General features: G+C 42.4%; 1 protein-coding gene and 1 long non-coding RNA gene across 5 annotated transcripts in view; both read left to right on the top strand.

The window, feature by feature from the left end:
• SNAPC4 (small nuclear RNA activating complex polypeptide 4) overlaps positions 1-2,824 on the top strand; it is a 66,035-nt gene extending 63,211 nt beyond the window's left edge. For all 4 annotated transcript variants that reach the window (XR_012678995.1, XR_012678994.1, XM_075185844.1 and 1 more), the window contains one exon: positions 1,634-2,824. The gene's annotated coding sequence lies outside the window, so the exon portion shown is untranslated. The remainder of the gene's footprint in view (positions 1-1,633) is intronic.
• A 6,867-nt stretch (positions 2,825-9,691) lies between these two features.
• Positions 9,692-13,812, top strand: LOC142101743 (uncharacterized). The gene is made up of 4 exons (XR_012679141.1): positions 9,692-12,206; positions 13,021-13,107; positions 13,319-13,368; positions 13,754-13,812. It is a non-coding gene; the product is annotated as an uncharacterized LOC142101743 (long non-coding RNA).
• The last annotated feature ends 323 nt before the right edge of the window (positions 13,813-14,135 follow it).

Genomic DNA, 14,135 nt, shown 5'->3' with positions numbered 1-14,135 from the left:
TTTCCACACATATTATACAATACATATTTGGTTAGTTAAACTCAATGTGTTGTAAAATAATATTGTAATAATGCTAAGTTTCATTTTGTGATTGATATATCTTTTACATCATTACTAAACCAATGTAATAAACAAACTGTGCGACAAGTTCTCTACATCTACATGAACCTGGGGGGGGGGAAAACATTCTCATTGGTCACTCCACAAGGAGACAAACTGTAATAACAGCATAAGCATAATTTGATACATTATTTACAGACTTGGACACAAATATTGCTAAATAAACCCCCAATTGAGTAAGTATTGTATGCAGTGGAGTGCAGTAGTTAATGGAGACTACTTACTATTTTAGGGGTGACTGAACAGTAGATGTTAATGAAATAGATTTCAGTACAACACAAATTACTGGCTACTTGCATGTACAAACAGAAGATAATTGTACACTATAATCCATCTATTGACAAATTTATGATGTGTGTATGTGTATGTGTATATATATATATCTCCTCCTGATGAAGTCTACTAAGACGAAACGCGCTGAGGCAGATGCTACTGTATAAATAGCTTTCTAGTCCTCTGCCACTTATGGATCCCGCTGAACCTTCACCATGGGGTGATTAAAGGAAGACTGGTCAGTCTAACTCTCCACCACAGCTCTCCAAACAGACTCCCAAAATGGGAGAGGGGTGAGGGGGGCAATATGAGCTCCTCACTCTCCTTTTTTGAGTAGTGGAGATTATTCATTTTTAAAACAGTGGTATAATTACCCATCTAGCACTCTGGCAAGTTTTTTTTTGTTAATCCCAAGTATATATAAATTATAATTCTGGTCTCATGCCTACATCTTGGTCTAGGGGCCACCTATTAATCTACTATTTCAGTGGCGATTGTAGAGTGGTGTTTGACCCACATAAATCTAGGGTAGAACCTAACACACAAATCCTGGTGACATTAGTTTTTAAACTAGTTTGTTACAGCAGGTGGAGGGTAGATTATTGGGGAATAACCTGTTATAGATATTTAACAATAATCTGAGTGTTAAACAGGCTGGGCTAATTTCTACAATAGGGAGACCATGAGTATGAGACCATCGCAGGCTGGTGTCTCTGTAAGGGGGGAAGGTGGCTGCTAAAAAACCCAGTATGCCCCTTGTCCCAGTGATGACCAACCATGTACTGAAGAGAGCTGAGGCCCTTCTTGAAACCCAGGGGTTGTTGGGGTCATTGTAAATAACAAGGTTGTAATGTAACCCCTAGAGTGTCATTATATACACACAACTTTGGCTTTTGGTTCATAGTTCTTAACTTATTTGTTAAAATAAATTATGTGCTGCTCAAATTTTATTCTATTGTTCATCTGAGTAACTTGGGTCTGCAGAGTTGCTGGAGCAGCAGCAGAGTTGCTCTACTTACAGTTTATCTTGGCTACTAGCAATGGGAAGGTTTCCTTTTGCATTGGGAATACTCAGTACTACTGTTTTACTGTACAGATGTAGAAGAATGTTGTATATGTAAGTAGAGGATATCATGTCTCTGCTCTGTGTACACCTCACCTGTGCTGAGCTTTTATATAGAGGAGAGCTGTATATGTCCGCTCTGTGTACTAATCCAGAAGTATTGTTTTTCTCTTGCAGTGAAGAAATGTCCACCTAAAAGTGTGTCTGCCGCAGATTGGTGGGAAACCGAGTGGAACATACGTCGCCGATACACGCCTGAGTTATTCATGCTCTCTGTAAACCAGCATGTGAAGATCTATGCTTGCAGGAGCAGGAAGGTGTATGGACTGACCTCAGAAGCACAAGACACTTCAATATGTCTCGCATACAATGGAGGCTGAGCCTATATTCATGGTGACATCACTGAGGCATAAAATATCTGCATTCACCGTGGTCCTTTACATTGTGCCTCAGTCATTACTGGGGATTTCACAGGCTGCATTTACAAAATGGCGACTACTAGGTGTAGGACAGTCTAGTGAAATGTTTAACAATGGTGCTCCATTAATTATCACAAAATTAAGTGGGTCGGTCACCATAAGTTTGCAGTTCACCAAAAACAACCTATATAAAATGTTTATATAAAGATTAATTATTTTTTTATTTTATTTAGTTTGTAGCCTCCTCTACCAGTAGTATTACATGTGAGCAAGGTATTAAAGAGGGACTATAAAATATAGTACTCTAGCATTGGGAAGATGAATGTGACGATAACTACAAGTTTTTGTGTTTTTCACAAATGGTCAACTAGACACATAAGTTATTGTGTTTAAGACACCACTTAGGAATAATGGTTCGTCAGGTATTTAAAGTCTCCTGCACTGTTTAGGAGAATGCCGGGTAATCCCATGATGTCAGCTCACCAAGTGCATCATGGGAGATTTAATTTAGTAACAGTGTTCAGAAAGTTCTGTCTAATTTTTGATCTGTTTTGATATTTTGCTCCATGCTGCTTATGCGAGACACGTTAATGTATTTGTTTTGTGGCATTCAATTGTTAGTATTGCTTAAGAACAAGTCCTATTTATTTTAGATTTGTATTTTCAGGAGGTCAGCTTTGCTTGTAAAATGTTTTTGTTTTTTTTGTATCAAATTCTTGACTGTATTTGATTAAAAAAAATTCTCTTCTGAGTTACAACATCCTCACTGTTTTGCTCTGTGTTTCTGTTTTCCTTCCCTATTTTCTAGTTGTGTGAGCTCTGGTCTTGAAGGTCCAGGAAACTGGTTTACATGCAGATGTTTCTTTATTGCAGAATTTCATGATCAGAGGTTTGTGTTCGATTACAATGATGAAGTCAAGTTTGAGAATAAATAAAGTTTTATATGAAAGAGATGCCTCTAACATTCAGAAATATATATGGGAAAGTCTAGGAATGGTGGATACTGGCAATTTTCTATATCCAACGGTATTGAAAATTTGCTTAAGAAAGTTAATCAGTCGTTTAAATCTTTGTCTCTAGCTTGTTATCCTGATTACATACAAATTCTAATATCCAGAAGAATATGTAGCAATTTCATGAGTCTGACTATATGAGATATTGTCCCTGAGCAGAGCAGACTGTCTGTTGCAAGGTTCCCAGGACACCACAGGGGGCATCTTTGTCTGAAATAGTTGATAACAGATCAACAGCATGTACAAGCAGTTAAAGTAAGCTGGACAATTGCTCAGCCTTATGCTCTGGCTCCTATTTTTCCGTATTCTCACTAATCTAAAGCATTGGTTATTTGTGAATGTCAATAATGCTGCGGATTGACTTCACACCAAAAACAAGGCTGTTTTAGGCTTTACAAAATTACCATCTCTATTCAGCTGCTGGACCTTCTTAGACCTACTATAAGCCTCCTAAACTCATCATGCCACAGCTGCAGAAACTGCTTACTCTTTTAACCCCAGCCAGGGGGGCGTAATGTATAACTTTTTGGCTTTAACGCCTTTTATCACAATGTGGAACAAATTGCTTTTCTTGGTCTCTTTTCATGGCATGATCTTTAAAACTGTCATCTTCCACCCCTCCACCAACCAGTGGTGGATCCGGGGGGGGGGACGATCGGGGCGATCGCCCCTCCTACCAGGGGCTTGCTGCTGACAGCTGCACACTGTGCAGGTCCGTTCAGCAATGACAGTGTGCAGCCGGCTGCTCTGATTGTGTTTTAAACACAATCAGAGCAGCGGGACAGCACACTGTCACTGCTGAACGGACCTGCACATACTGTGCAGCCACCGGCAGCCTTAGAACACAGAAAGGGGGCGGGGCATAAATCGCCCCCCCCCCCCCCTAAAATCACCCCGGGTAGGGCAAATGTCTGGGTCCGCCCCTGCCACCAACACAAACATTTGTCCACATTGCACCTGCATTACTCCACTCACCTCTAGTCAACACCCATGAACTGCTGTCCTATTTATTATCTCTAACAAGTACAACCTCCACCTGTCGCCAGAAAATAAAAGGTCACACATCTTACAATCCCCTTACCTATCATTGTCTCTCTCTGCTTCTATTAGCTGGTGACATATCACCTAATCCAGGTCCCCCACACTCCATACAAACACATACATCAGAGCACTACCGTTCTATAGCAAACCTCAAACACATCACCTGTCTCCCCTCTCTTCCAAAGTCCTTTAAATGTGCCCTTTGGAATGCACGCTCTGTTTGTAACAAACTTACCTCCATTCATGATCTCTTCCTCTCAAAAAACCTCAACCTTCTGGCAATAACAGAAACATGGCTCATGCAATCAGACACTGCCTCACCTGCAGCCCTTTCACATGGTGGCCTCCATCTCACCCACACCTCCAGACCTGGAGGCAGACAAGGAGGTGGGGTTGGACTACTTCTCTCCCCACAGTGCACGTTCACAGTTCTACCAAGTGTCCCATCACTCACATTCACATATTTTGAAGTACATGCTATTCGCATTTTTAATCCATTCTCTCTACGTGTTGCAGTGATCTATCGTCCACCTGGAGCACACCAACAATTTATTGAGGATTTCTCTGCATGGCTCCCTCACTTCTTATCTTCAGACATCCCCACCATCATCATGGGTGATTTCAACATCCCCATTGATAACCCACCTTCCAAAGCTGCTTCCAAACTACTCTCTCTAACCTCCTCACTTGACCTCTCCCAGTGGATTGAATCAGCTACTCATAAGGATGGCCACTGCCTTGATCTTGTTTTCTCTAGACTATGCTCAGTTTCTAATTTTCTTCACACCCTTCCCCCTCCCGGATCATCACCTTATCAGCTACTCACTCACCCCCACTGCTCTAACCTCTCTACTGTCTAACTCTACCAAGCCTCCTCATACTCGCAGAAATCTGAATCCTATTAATCTTCAACAATTTTCCACCTCTCTCCAACACCTTCTCTCCCCTATCTGTACATTCTCATCCCCTGAGATGGCAATACCCCATTTTCACCAAACCTTAGAAACGGCCCTTGATCAAGTGGCTCCAGCGACACTACATACTACACGTCGACTTCGATGTCAACCGTGGCACACTAAAGCAACACGAAATCTTCAAAAACTGTCCCGTAAAGCAGAACGTCACTGGCGTAAATCTCGCACCTCTAAAGACTTCTTCACATATACTTCTGTCTACCACTCCTATCGAAATGCTCTGGACACTGCAAAACAAACATACTTCCAATCTCTTATCTATGCTCAGGCTTCTAACCCCAAACGCCTTTTCAATACATTTAAATATCTTCTCAACCCTCCCACCCCGAACCCTCCATCTATTATCAGTGCTCAGGATCTTGCTTCCTACTTCAAGGACAAGATTGATAAGATCAGACTAGAAATTGTATCCTCTTCCTTGACAAGCAATCGACTCAATTCCTTCCCACTACCCTCTGACACCCTCTCTTCATTTGACCCCACAAATGAAGAGGAAATTTCTACGCTCTTATCTTCCTACTCTACCTCCTGTCCTCTTGATCCTATTCCCTCGCAAATTGGTAGATCCCTGTCTTCTGTGCTCATTTCACCTCTAATTCAAATCTGTAATCTCTCGCTCTCTACTGGCATCTTTCCATCACTATACAAGCATGCAGTGATTACTCCTATTCTAAAAAAACAAGATTCTGACCCAAACTCTCTATCAAATTACCGTCCCATCTCTCAGCTGCCGTGCCCCTCCAAGCTTCTAGAGAGACTTGCCTACACACGCCTCACACGCTTTCTTTCTGCTAACAACCTGTTGGATCCTTTTCAGTCTGGCTTTCGTTCTCAACACTCCACAGAGACTGCGCTGACCAAGGTTGTCAATGATCTGATCACTGCTAAAACTGAACGCCATTACTCTCTCCTAATTCTCCTGGATCTCTCGGCTGCATTTGACACCGTTGACCACTCTCTTCTCCTACAAACGCTGCAATCCCTAGGTCTTCAAGACACTGTTCTATCCTGGTTCTCATCCTACCTCACTAATCGCTCTTTCACTGTTAATTTCTCTGGAGCCACCTCTGCTCCGCTTCCTCTATCAGTTGGAGTACTGCAAGGCTCAGTGCTAGGTCCTCTGCTGTTCTCTATCTATACCGCTTCTCTTGGAAATCTAATAAGTTCCTTTGGCTTTCAGTATCATCTCTATGCGGATGATACCCAAATCTATCTATCCTCTCCTGATCTCTCGACATCTGTGTTGTCCCGTGTAACTGACTGTCTTTCTGCCATATCATCTTGGATGTCTTCTCGCCAACTCAAACTTAATCTTTCTAAAACAGAGTTAATAATATTCCCACCCACCAACAAGAGCATACCTGACATTTCTATCTCTGTTGATAACATGACCATAAATCCCACCCCACAAGCTCGCTGCCTAGGTGTAATCCTTGACTCACACCTATCCTTTGTTCCCCACATTGACTCTATATCTAAATCCTGCTACATACATCTAAAGAACATTTCCAGAATTCGCACATATCTCACTCAAGAGACTGCAAAAACCTTAATTCATGCACTCATCATCTCCCGCATTGACTATTGCAATTCCCTCCTCACTGGTCTTCCCAAAAACAGACTCAAACCTCTACAATCTATTTTGCACGCTGCGGCAAGACTGATTTTCCTTGTAAATCGTTCTTCCTCTGTTGAATCACTCTGTATGTCTCTACACTGGCTGCCTGTTTTGTACCGAATCCAATATAAAATACTTTTACTAACCTACAAGGCCATCAACAAAGCTGCACCAACATACATCTCCTCTCTTGTCTCAAAATATCTCCCAACTCGGCAACTCTGTTCTACACAAGATCTGCGTCTCTCATCCACCCTCATTACATCCTCCCATTACCGGTTACAGGACTTTTTTTGGGCTGCACCCACTCTGTGGAATTCTCTCCCTCGCACAGTAAGACTCTCCTCTGGTCTGCAAACTTTCAAGCATTCTCTGAAAACCTATCTCTTCAGACAAGCTTATAATATTCCTCGGCCACCCTCTTAACCTCGCTACCTTTAGCCTGTTGCACAGTTTCACGTGGGGCGGCTGCCCCCTGACCAACATTGTTGTGTGACAGGATCATTTAGCTTATGAGTCACTTTTACCTTTGCAGTCTGGCTGGGCCAAAATGCAAAATGTAGACTTAACCTCATGTGTCAATCTCCCATTGTCCCATAGATTGTAAGCTTGCGAGCAGGGCCTTCTCACCTCTTTGGGTAAAACAGACAGTTTGTTTATTAGTTTATTATGTTTGTCCCCAATTGTAAAGCGCTACGGAATATGTTGGCACTATATAAATAAATGATGATAATGATGATTCACTTCCTCCACTGCCCTGCACAATTTGCACCAATTGTTCTTTCCCACTTTCTCATTACCTACCATAGTTAATCCACATCTCGCATTCGTTGATCATGCACCTACTCAATTTCCATTCTTTCTCCTATTCACTTTCACTACTCTTCTCTCTCCAGCATCCTACTTCTCCCCCTCCCCTTTTATTATTTCACCCTCACTAGTTCCCTTCTCGCTAGTTTGCATCCATGAACTGTTTTGTTTCCTGCACTCACCGGCCTACATAAACAGAAATAAACCTCACAACCACAAATCGTGCTTGTCCTTTATCACCCGTGGCTGCTTGCAACATTTCATCCAACACAGGGGGGGCTGCATGGGCCCAATCTGGTCACACTCCTTGTTCTACTCCCAACAGTTTCCATCCACCTCGTTCTTCCAGTCCCAATAACCTTATCTACATTTCTCAGAGTGGAGTATTTGAAACGGGCTTTGTAGCATATGCTGGACATTCTGGAGGAAGCAGTCCCTGAGACTGCAGAGCCGTCTTCCTTTGCATTATGGTTGAAGAGTTCCTTTGTCTCCCAGTTGGTAGGCTGTTGGGTGAGGTCTGGCTATCAATGGTTCAGAAGTTCCAGGTGTCCGGTCAGCTGCAGTTCTTTTAACTGTTTTCTCCTGAGGTTCTAGCTAAATGGGGAAGCACCTCCATGGATGGACGCTCCTGTTGTGTGGCTAGTTAAGGTTACTCTCAATTCCCAATGTGGCCACTCTTAATGGTGCAGACCGTAAGGTTGAGGTAATCCTTAAGTCCATTTTTGTGGTAGCGGGTGCTTTCTTAAGGCCTGCCTTGGTGTCTGCTTAGGTGAACAAAGCTGTGGAACATTGGTCAGAACAGCTTTCAGAGGGTTTGTTGGCTGGAAGACCGAGTTCAGAATTACTTCCTGTGATGATTATGTAGTATATCCAATGACTGATTCTTATTTTCTGACATTTCTTATTTTCTTATTTTTATGACAATGTATATTGTATGTCACCTTGTAATGTAATCTCAACGTGTGATTTGGTAGATGACATGAGTTTGAACTTATGCAAGTGTCATTAATCTTTTGAAGCTAGCAGGCCCGGGATAGATAAGGATCTTGGAGGAGTGTAAAGCCCCAAAGTTGTAAACCATCTAGCTAGCCAAGCAGAAGGAGCAAAGGTGGGAAGTCAGATCTTGTGAACATTCCGCTCTCGTGACATCCCTAACTCCCTTCGAAAAGTCCTGTGCGATTTGGGAGATCAATCTGTCTTTTGACAGCTAAACTCCAAAGGTGGGGGGGGTGATGGCTATGTGGAAAAAAGGTTTTAAAATCTGCTTTAGACATCAAATCGTGCATTTTCATGAGGGGTCTATCAAGACTGAAATGTCCCATTTCCTCAATTGTGTTCCCTCACACCTCAGGGGGTAAATGTATCAAGGTCCGATTTTTGACAGCTTGTTAAAATTGCGGCAAATCGCGGGTGTTAACCCGCGATTTTAGTAAAAAAAACAAACTGAAATGTATCAAACTGTGATTTTGACACTGATCTTCAACTGATCTTCAAAATCGCTGGTCATCTCTGGTGATTTGCTGCGATGTAAACACTCCCGAGTTTAGCTAACTCCCCTGTGTTGAAGCAGCGAGTTGTAAACACATCACTATCAAAATTGACCCTAGTCTGTGTGTGTTAGGGAATTTAGACTGTAAGCTCCAGTGGGGCAGGGCCTGATGTGAGTGAGTTCTCTGTACAGCGCTACGGAATCAGTGGCGCTATATAAATAAATGATACTCCTCAAACTCATTCAAATAATAGCCCCAAACCACCCCATCTTAAATTAATAGTCCCCACTATAAAATTAAATTTCCCCACCATCACCCCACAAACAAAATAGCATCCGTTAGTTAACCACTACCTACCACACACACATTACATTGCCACAAGCCCGCTGTGTTGTCGCGCACACACATTACTGTGCCCCTTCATGATCATGTTGTGCCCCCTTATGATCACACTGCGCCCAACATGCTGCTTCTCCAAAAATATGTAACAGCTCTCATCATTATAGAAAGGTAACCATAGAAGCTTATCCAAACCGTTCACTGGGCAAACCGAAGAATACTCATCCGTGTTTATCTTTACAACAACTGACAGATCTACAAAGTGGCAGCTGAGACCTCTCAGAGCAGCTTGTCTGCAGCTCTTACCCGCGGCCCGGCGGCTCCACTCAGATCTTACTTTGTGCTTTTGTGATTATTAAATCTAATATCCCGAGTTCTAGAATGGATCCATATAGGTGAATAATGGATTTGTTTAGCAGACATAGTCAATGGAAGTCTTAGCTGAGCAATGGAACAATGTAGCTCATAGAGAAACAATGTCATATAGTATAAAGGCTGTATTTAAACTTCAGAGAAGTTTGTATGTGTCTATTGCCATCAGATATCTAAATGTCAATCACAGTAAACACAAAATAATTTCAACGGTTATTAAAACCACAATATAAATTTCTCTGACGTGTTTTATTACATGAAGTCATTTTTTTCAGAGGAAAATGTCTCTGGGCCACATACTCCCTGGGACTTTCTAAAATCTTCTCTGAAAACAATCTATTAGTGTTACGAGCCGCGGCGGTGCCCAGCCGCCGCAACTCTCCTACCTGAGTCCCGGCCGTCGCTATGACGACCGGGACGTCACTTCCGGTACTCGGGACGGCCGTTGCCAGGGCAACGGTCGGACGCCGAGCGCTCTGTAAGCACGCCCCAGCATCACTAATCAGCTGGGCACGTGCGCTAGCGTTCCTCAAGCCTGTGGGCTGATTCACCCCTTATTAATTAACTGGGTCCTGGTAGCAATCACAGAGCTAAGCTCTGATTGGAGAGTCTCTGTATATAAGGCAGGGAGGGCTGAGCCGGTTATAGCTTCCAGTTTCCTGTGTTGCTGCCTGCTGCTGTATTTCTGGTGTTACCTTTGGATTGTTGCCTACCGTGTATGACCTCTGCCTGGTTACTGGATTTGCCTGTGCCCTTGACCTTCTGGCCTGTACCACCGTTTCTGCTGATTTGCTCGTGACCTCGACCCTTGGCGTGTTCCCTGACTATTCTTCCTAGCAAGTGACCCCCGACCTCGGCCCGTCCTTTGGATGTGCTGCCTGTCATTATCCTCTGCTCCTGGGTTCCCCGCAGCTGGTACATGCCACACGACCCTCTGTAGTCTGCAGCCAAGTCTGTCCCCACCACTAGGGGCTCCAGCGAACACCTGACTATCAGAGTAGACTCCGGGTGGTGGTGTATTGGTTCGTGGGGTTCCTGACAATTAGAGCGTACCCTACTCCTGCTGATACTACTCACACGAATGCACCATCACAACTGTCCCAGTCTCCATTCTAAGCTACACTCCTCTTGTTTTAGTTGTGCTCTATTTCAATTAGATAGTAAGCTCTTTCGTGAGCAGGGTCCTCCCTACTCTTTGTTTTCACGTCTGTTTATATTTTGCCTACTTTTTATGCCCCGGTTTTATGCATGTCGTCTTTTCCCTGCTGTACAGCACTGTGGCGTATTACAGAGTTATAATTATTATTCTTCTGCATAGGAAGTGTAAATACAATGTAATTCACCAATAGGGTTTCCATAGAGGAGGGAGAACTCCTGGGTATAATAAAACCCCCAAGATACTTTCAGAACCTGCCCTTACCCCAAGTCTGTAGTAAGTGTTACCTGCCCCTCACACACTGATCTCTACGGTAATGTCCTTACATGGTAGCACATGATGTTTGAATTAGATGGTGTAAATAATGAAAAGCCTTTCCATAGGGCAGTGGTTCCCTATTCCAATCCTCAAGCCCCTCTAACATCCACTTATTAAGGACATCCCAGAGGAGACATACAAAGGGCAAGTGTGGGGGTGAATGGCATCATCACAGCTCTGCCCCCCACTGTGCAACGACACGCTGGCATCAGTACACAATTCGGGGTGGGACCATTATGATGTGAATTGTCATCAAGGCCCCACCATCTTTAAATAAGTTGGGTGTCTGCCAGGAGAGTAGGCAACTAGGGCCCAGTGATGTCACAGCACCTGAGTATCCACTTTTGACCTGTGTGAGAGTCTACAAGAACTATCCTAAAGATGCTTCCAGCGCTCTGTAATAGAGGGAGAGGATGTAAAATATACGACTGTTTGTCACTATTCATTGTTCTGTAAAACAGGAGGTAATTGTGGCAGATCCTGTGAGTGCATAGAGGAATACCTGTCCCCAGCTCAGACCTGACTCATACATTCACAGTGATCAATATCAGTAAAACCAGCTTAAATGGTTCTAATAAATATATTGATGTTCGGAGGGGGTTTATCTTTTTGCTTAACATTATTGACAGACCACCTTTTGACTGTGTATAGTTGTCTGTCTATGTATAGCCACAAAAGTAGGATTTTTATCTTGATTGAAATGTGCGCTTTTTATTGTAACGTTATTTTTAACAAACTATGCTGTCTTTATTGTTGTTATTTTATATATCATTCCATTGGGAGCACATAATGGTTTATTACTGCCTCCTACTTCATTTGAGACACTCTATGCAAGAGTGGCTGCATATAGGAAAAATCTATCCACGCATGCGCATAACCACCTCATGTGTACAAGCAGCTACATAGAAGATTAAATCCATCTGCGCATGACTGAACCGCAGAACATCCAAGCCTCTTTGTAGGACACATCTAAGCTTCCGGATGACTACCATGTGACCGCTATCGGAGTATACACTAAGCGTGATTCGTCAAAGTTCTACATGTGACCGGACTTTGTCAGTTTAAAAGGATCCTATGTTCATCTACCTGTTATCTTGATAAAGAATCTACTGGATTTGAAACGCGTTGATTCAACAGGAAGATAATCGTTTAGGACTACCTGAGGAAATATTACAGCTTTGAGAATCTACTGCCGTGTGGGTAATTGACCCCGTCTCTCATATTTATATGCTGTTTATATTTTGCTATGAGGTACGCTCCTAGAAGCAAACCTATTTCTGCTTTTTTAATCAATTTGAACCATTTCAATCATTTGCAATAAATGGTATTATGCTATGATTTTATTTTTTGTGCACGTGTTTTATTGCTGGAGTCCACAGTGGAGACGGATCCCGTGTTCCCCACCAGGAATTTGGTTGATGTGCAGATTTTAAAGAAACCATCTTGTAAGCACATACCCTACGGGGACCCCCTCACGTGGTTATCCACTAATTGGCCACCCAGAACACATTTGGAAGAGGGATCACCTTTGAGGACATCTTTAATATCCCCATATAAATATTGGGACTTTACTGCTCTATGTATATTTTCTTCTTATGTTACAGCTATCCATGTTAGATGCTGCCATTCTTATGTATGTCAACCTTTCAGCGCTGTCAGTGAACATTTTCCTTGTCATACATGTTTTTGGGGAGCAGGTGGCTCTTTATATGTTGACTCAGGCTGCTTTTTGGCGATACATCAGCGCCCATTCTTGATTACACTGCTATATAATATCAGTAAAACTGTTTTCTTATATACTTTTATTACATAACATAGTATTTTGAAAAGAGTCGGTCACCTGGCTCTAGATTTACATTTTACTTATACATACAAACCGTGCTTGTAGCTTACACACAAGTCAATAGCAAACCAGGCCGACAAGTCACTACACAGCTCTAGTTATTTCACATCAAAGGTCAACAATGTTCTGAGCAATGCAAATTATTGTTATTATCTTTGTTGTTTCTGTAAGGTGCCACAATGACAGAGAGGGAGAACCGTGTACATCAAACATGGACATGCAAGGAAAACAGAATAAATGAGGACATTAAAACAAAAGGTAGAGAGTGCTCTGTTTTTTCCCCCATTAGATTGTTCGCTCTTTCAAAAGCAAAGCCGAGACAAAGGCCAAGTGTGGCTCACAGAGGAGATTGGGACACTTGGGTCATGCATACATTTAATGCACGTGGTCACAGATTCTGTTCCACCCTTGCTCTGACTCTACACTTCTGTGACCAATGATGTAAATTCCTTGTCATCCACTCCTACAGCGTCCTGGTGTAGAACATCTGCAACCAGACTCTCATGGAAGTAGCATCAGGTTTCATCTTGTGCATCATGATTGCATCACCCATAACGGCAGGAAACAACTGTGACCTCATCACTTATGTTTCCTTTATGAAAGAGATGATCTGGGTCTAGTAAGATATCTTTACCACAGCGACACTAGTGGTAGAGCATGTGTTTATTACCTGCTTGAATATATGCACTTAACTCTGTAGCACAAAACATATTTTAACATTAAGAGGTATATTTACTAAAGTGCGGGTTTGAAAAAGTGAAGATGTTGCCTATAGCAACCAATCAGATTCTAGCCGTCATTTTGTAGTATACACTAAATAAATGAAAGCTAGATTCTGATAGTCTTCTATATATAATCTAATATATTTATAATCTCCAGTCTTATATTACCATGGGCTCTATAGATACCAACCATCAGCAGCCTGGCGTTCCTGCCAACTATCAGCATAGCAGCAAAGAGGAAGTTCCACATGGAAGCTATGATTTATTTCTTCACCATGTTTTTCATTGTGGTAAGGAAACTATTTTTCTATTTTGAGAAAACATATAGCGGTATATTTACTAAGCTAGGGGTTTGAAAAAGTGGAGATGTTGCCTATAGCAACCAATCAGATCCTAGTTTATTTACTACATTCTACAAAATGACAGCTAGAGTCTGATTGGTTGCTATAGGCAACATCTCCACTTTACCAAACCCGCAGTTTAGTAAATCTAGCTCCAAGTCTCCAGTAAGATACCCAAATCTAACATCCCTGTAAACATTAAGTCACATAATAAAATAAGCAA

The sequence above is a fragment of the Mixophyes fleayi genome, chromosome 9 (genome assembly GCF_038048845.1).
Source record: "Mixophyes fleayi isolate aMixFle1 chromosome 9, aMixFle1.hap1, whole genome shotgun sequence".
Classification (NCBI taxonomy): Eukaryota; Metazoa; Chordata; class Amphibia; order Anura; family Limnodynastidae; genus Mixophyes; species Mixophyes fleayi.
Note: the sequence above shows the minus strand (reverse complement) of the source record. Positions and strands in the feature narration are given on the sequence as shown.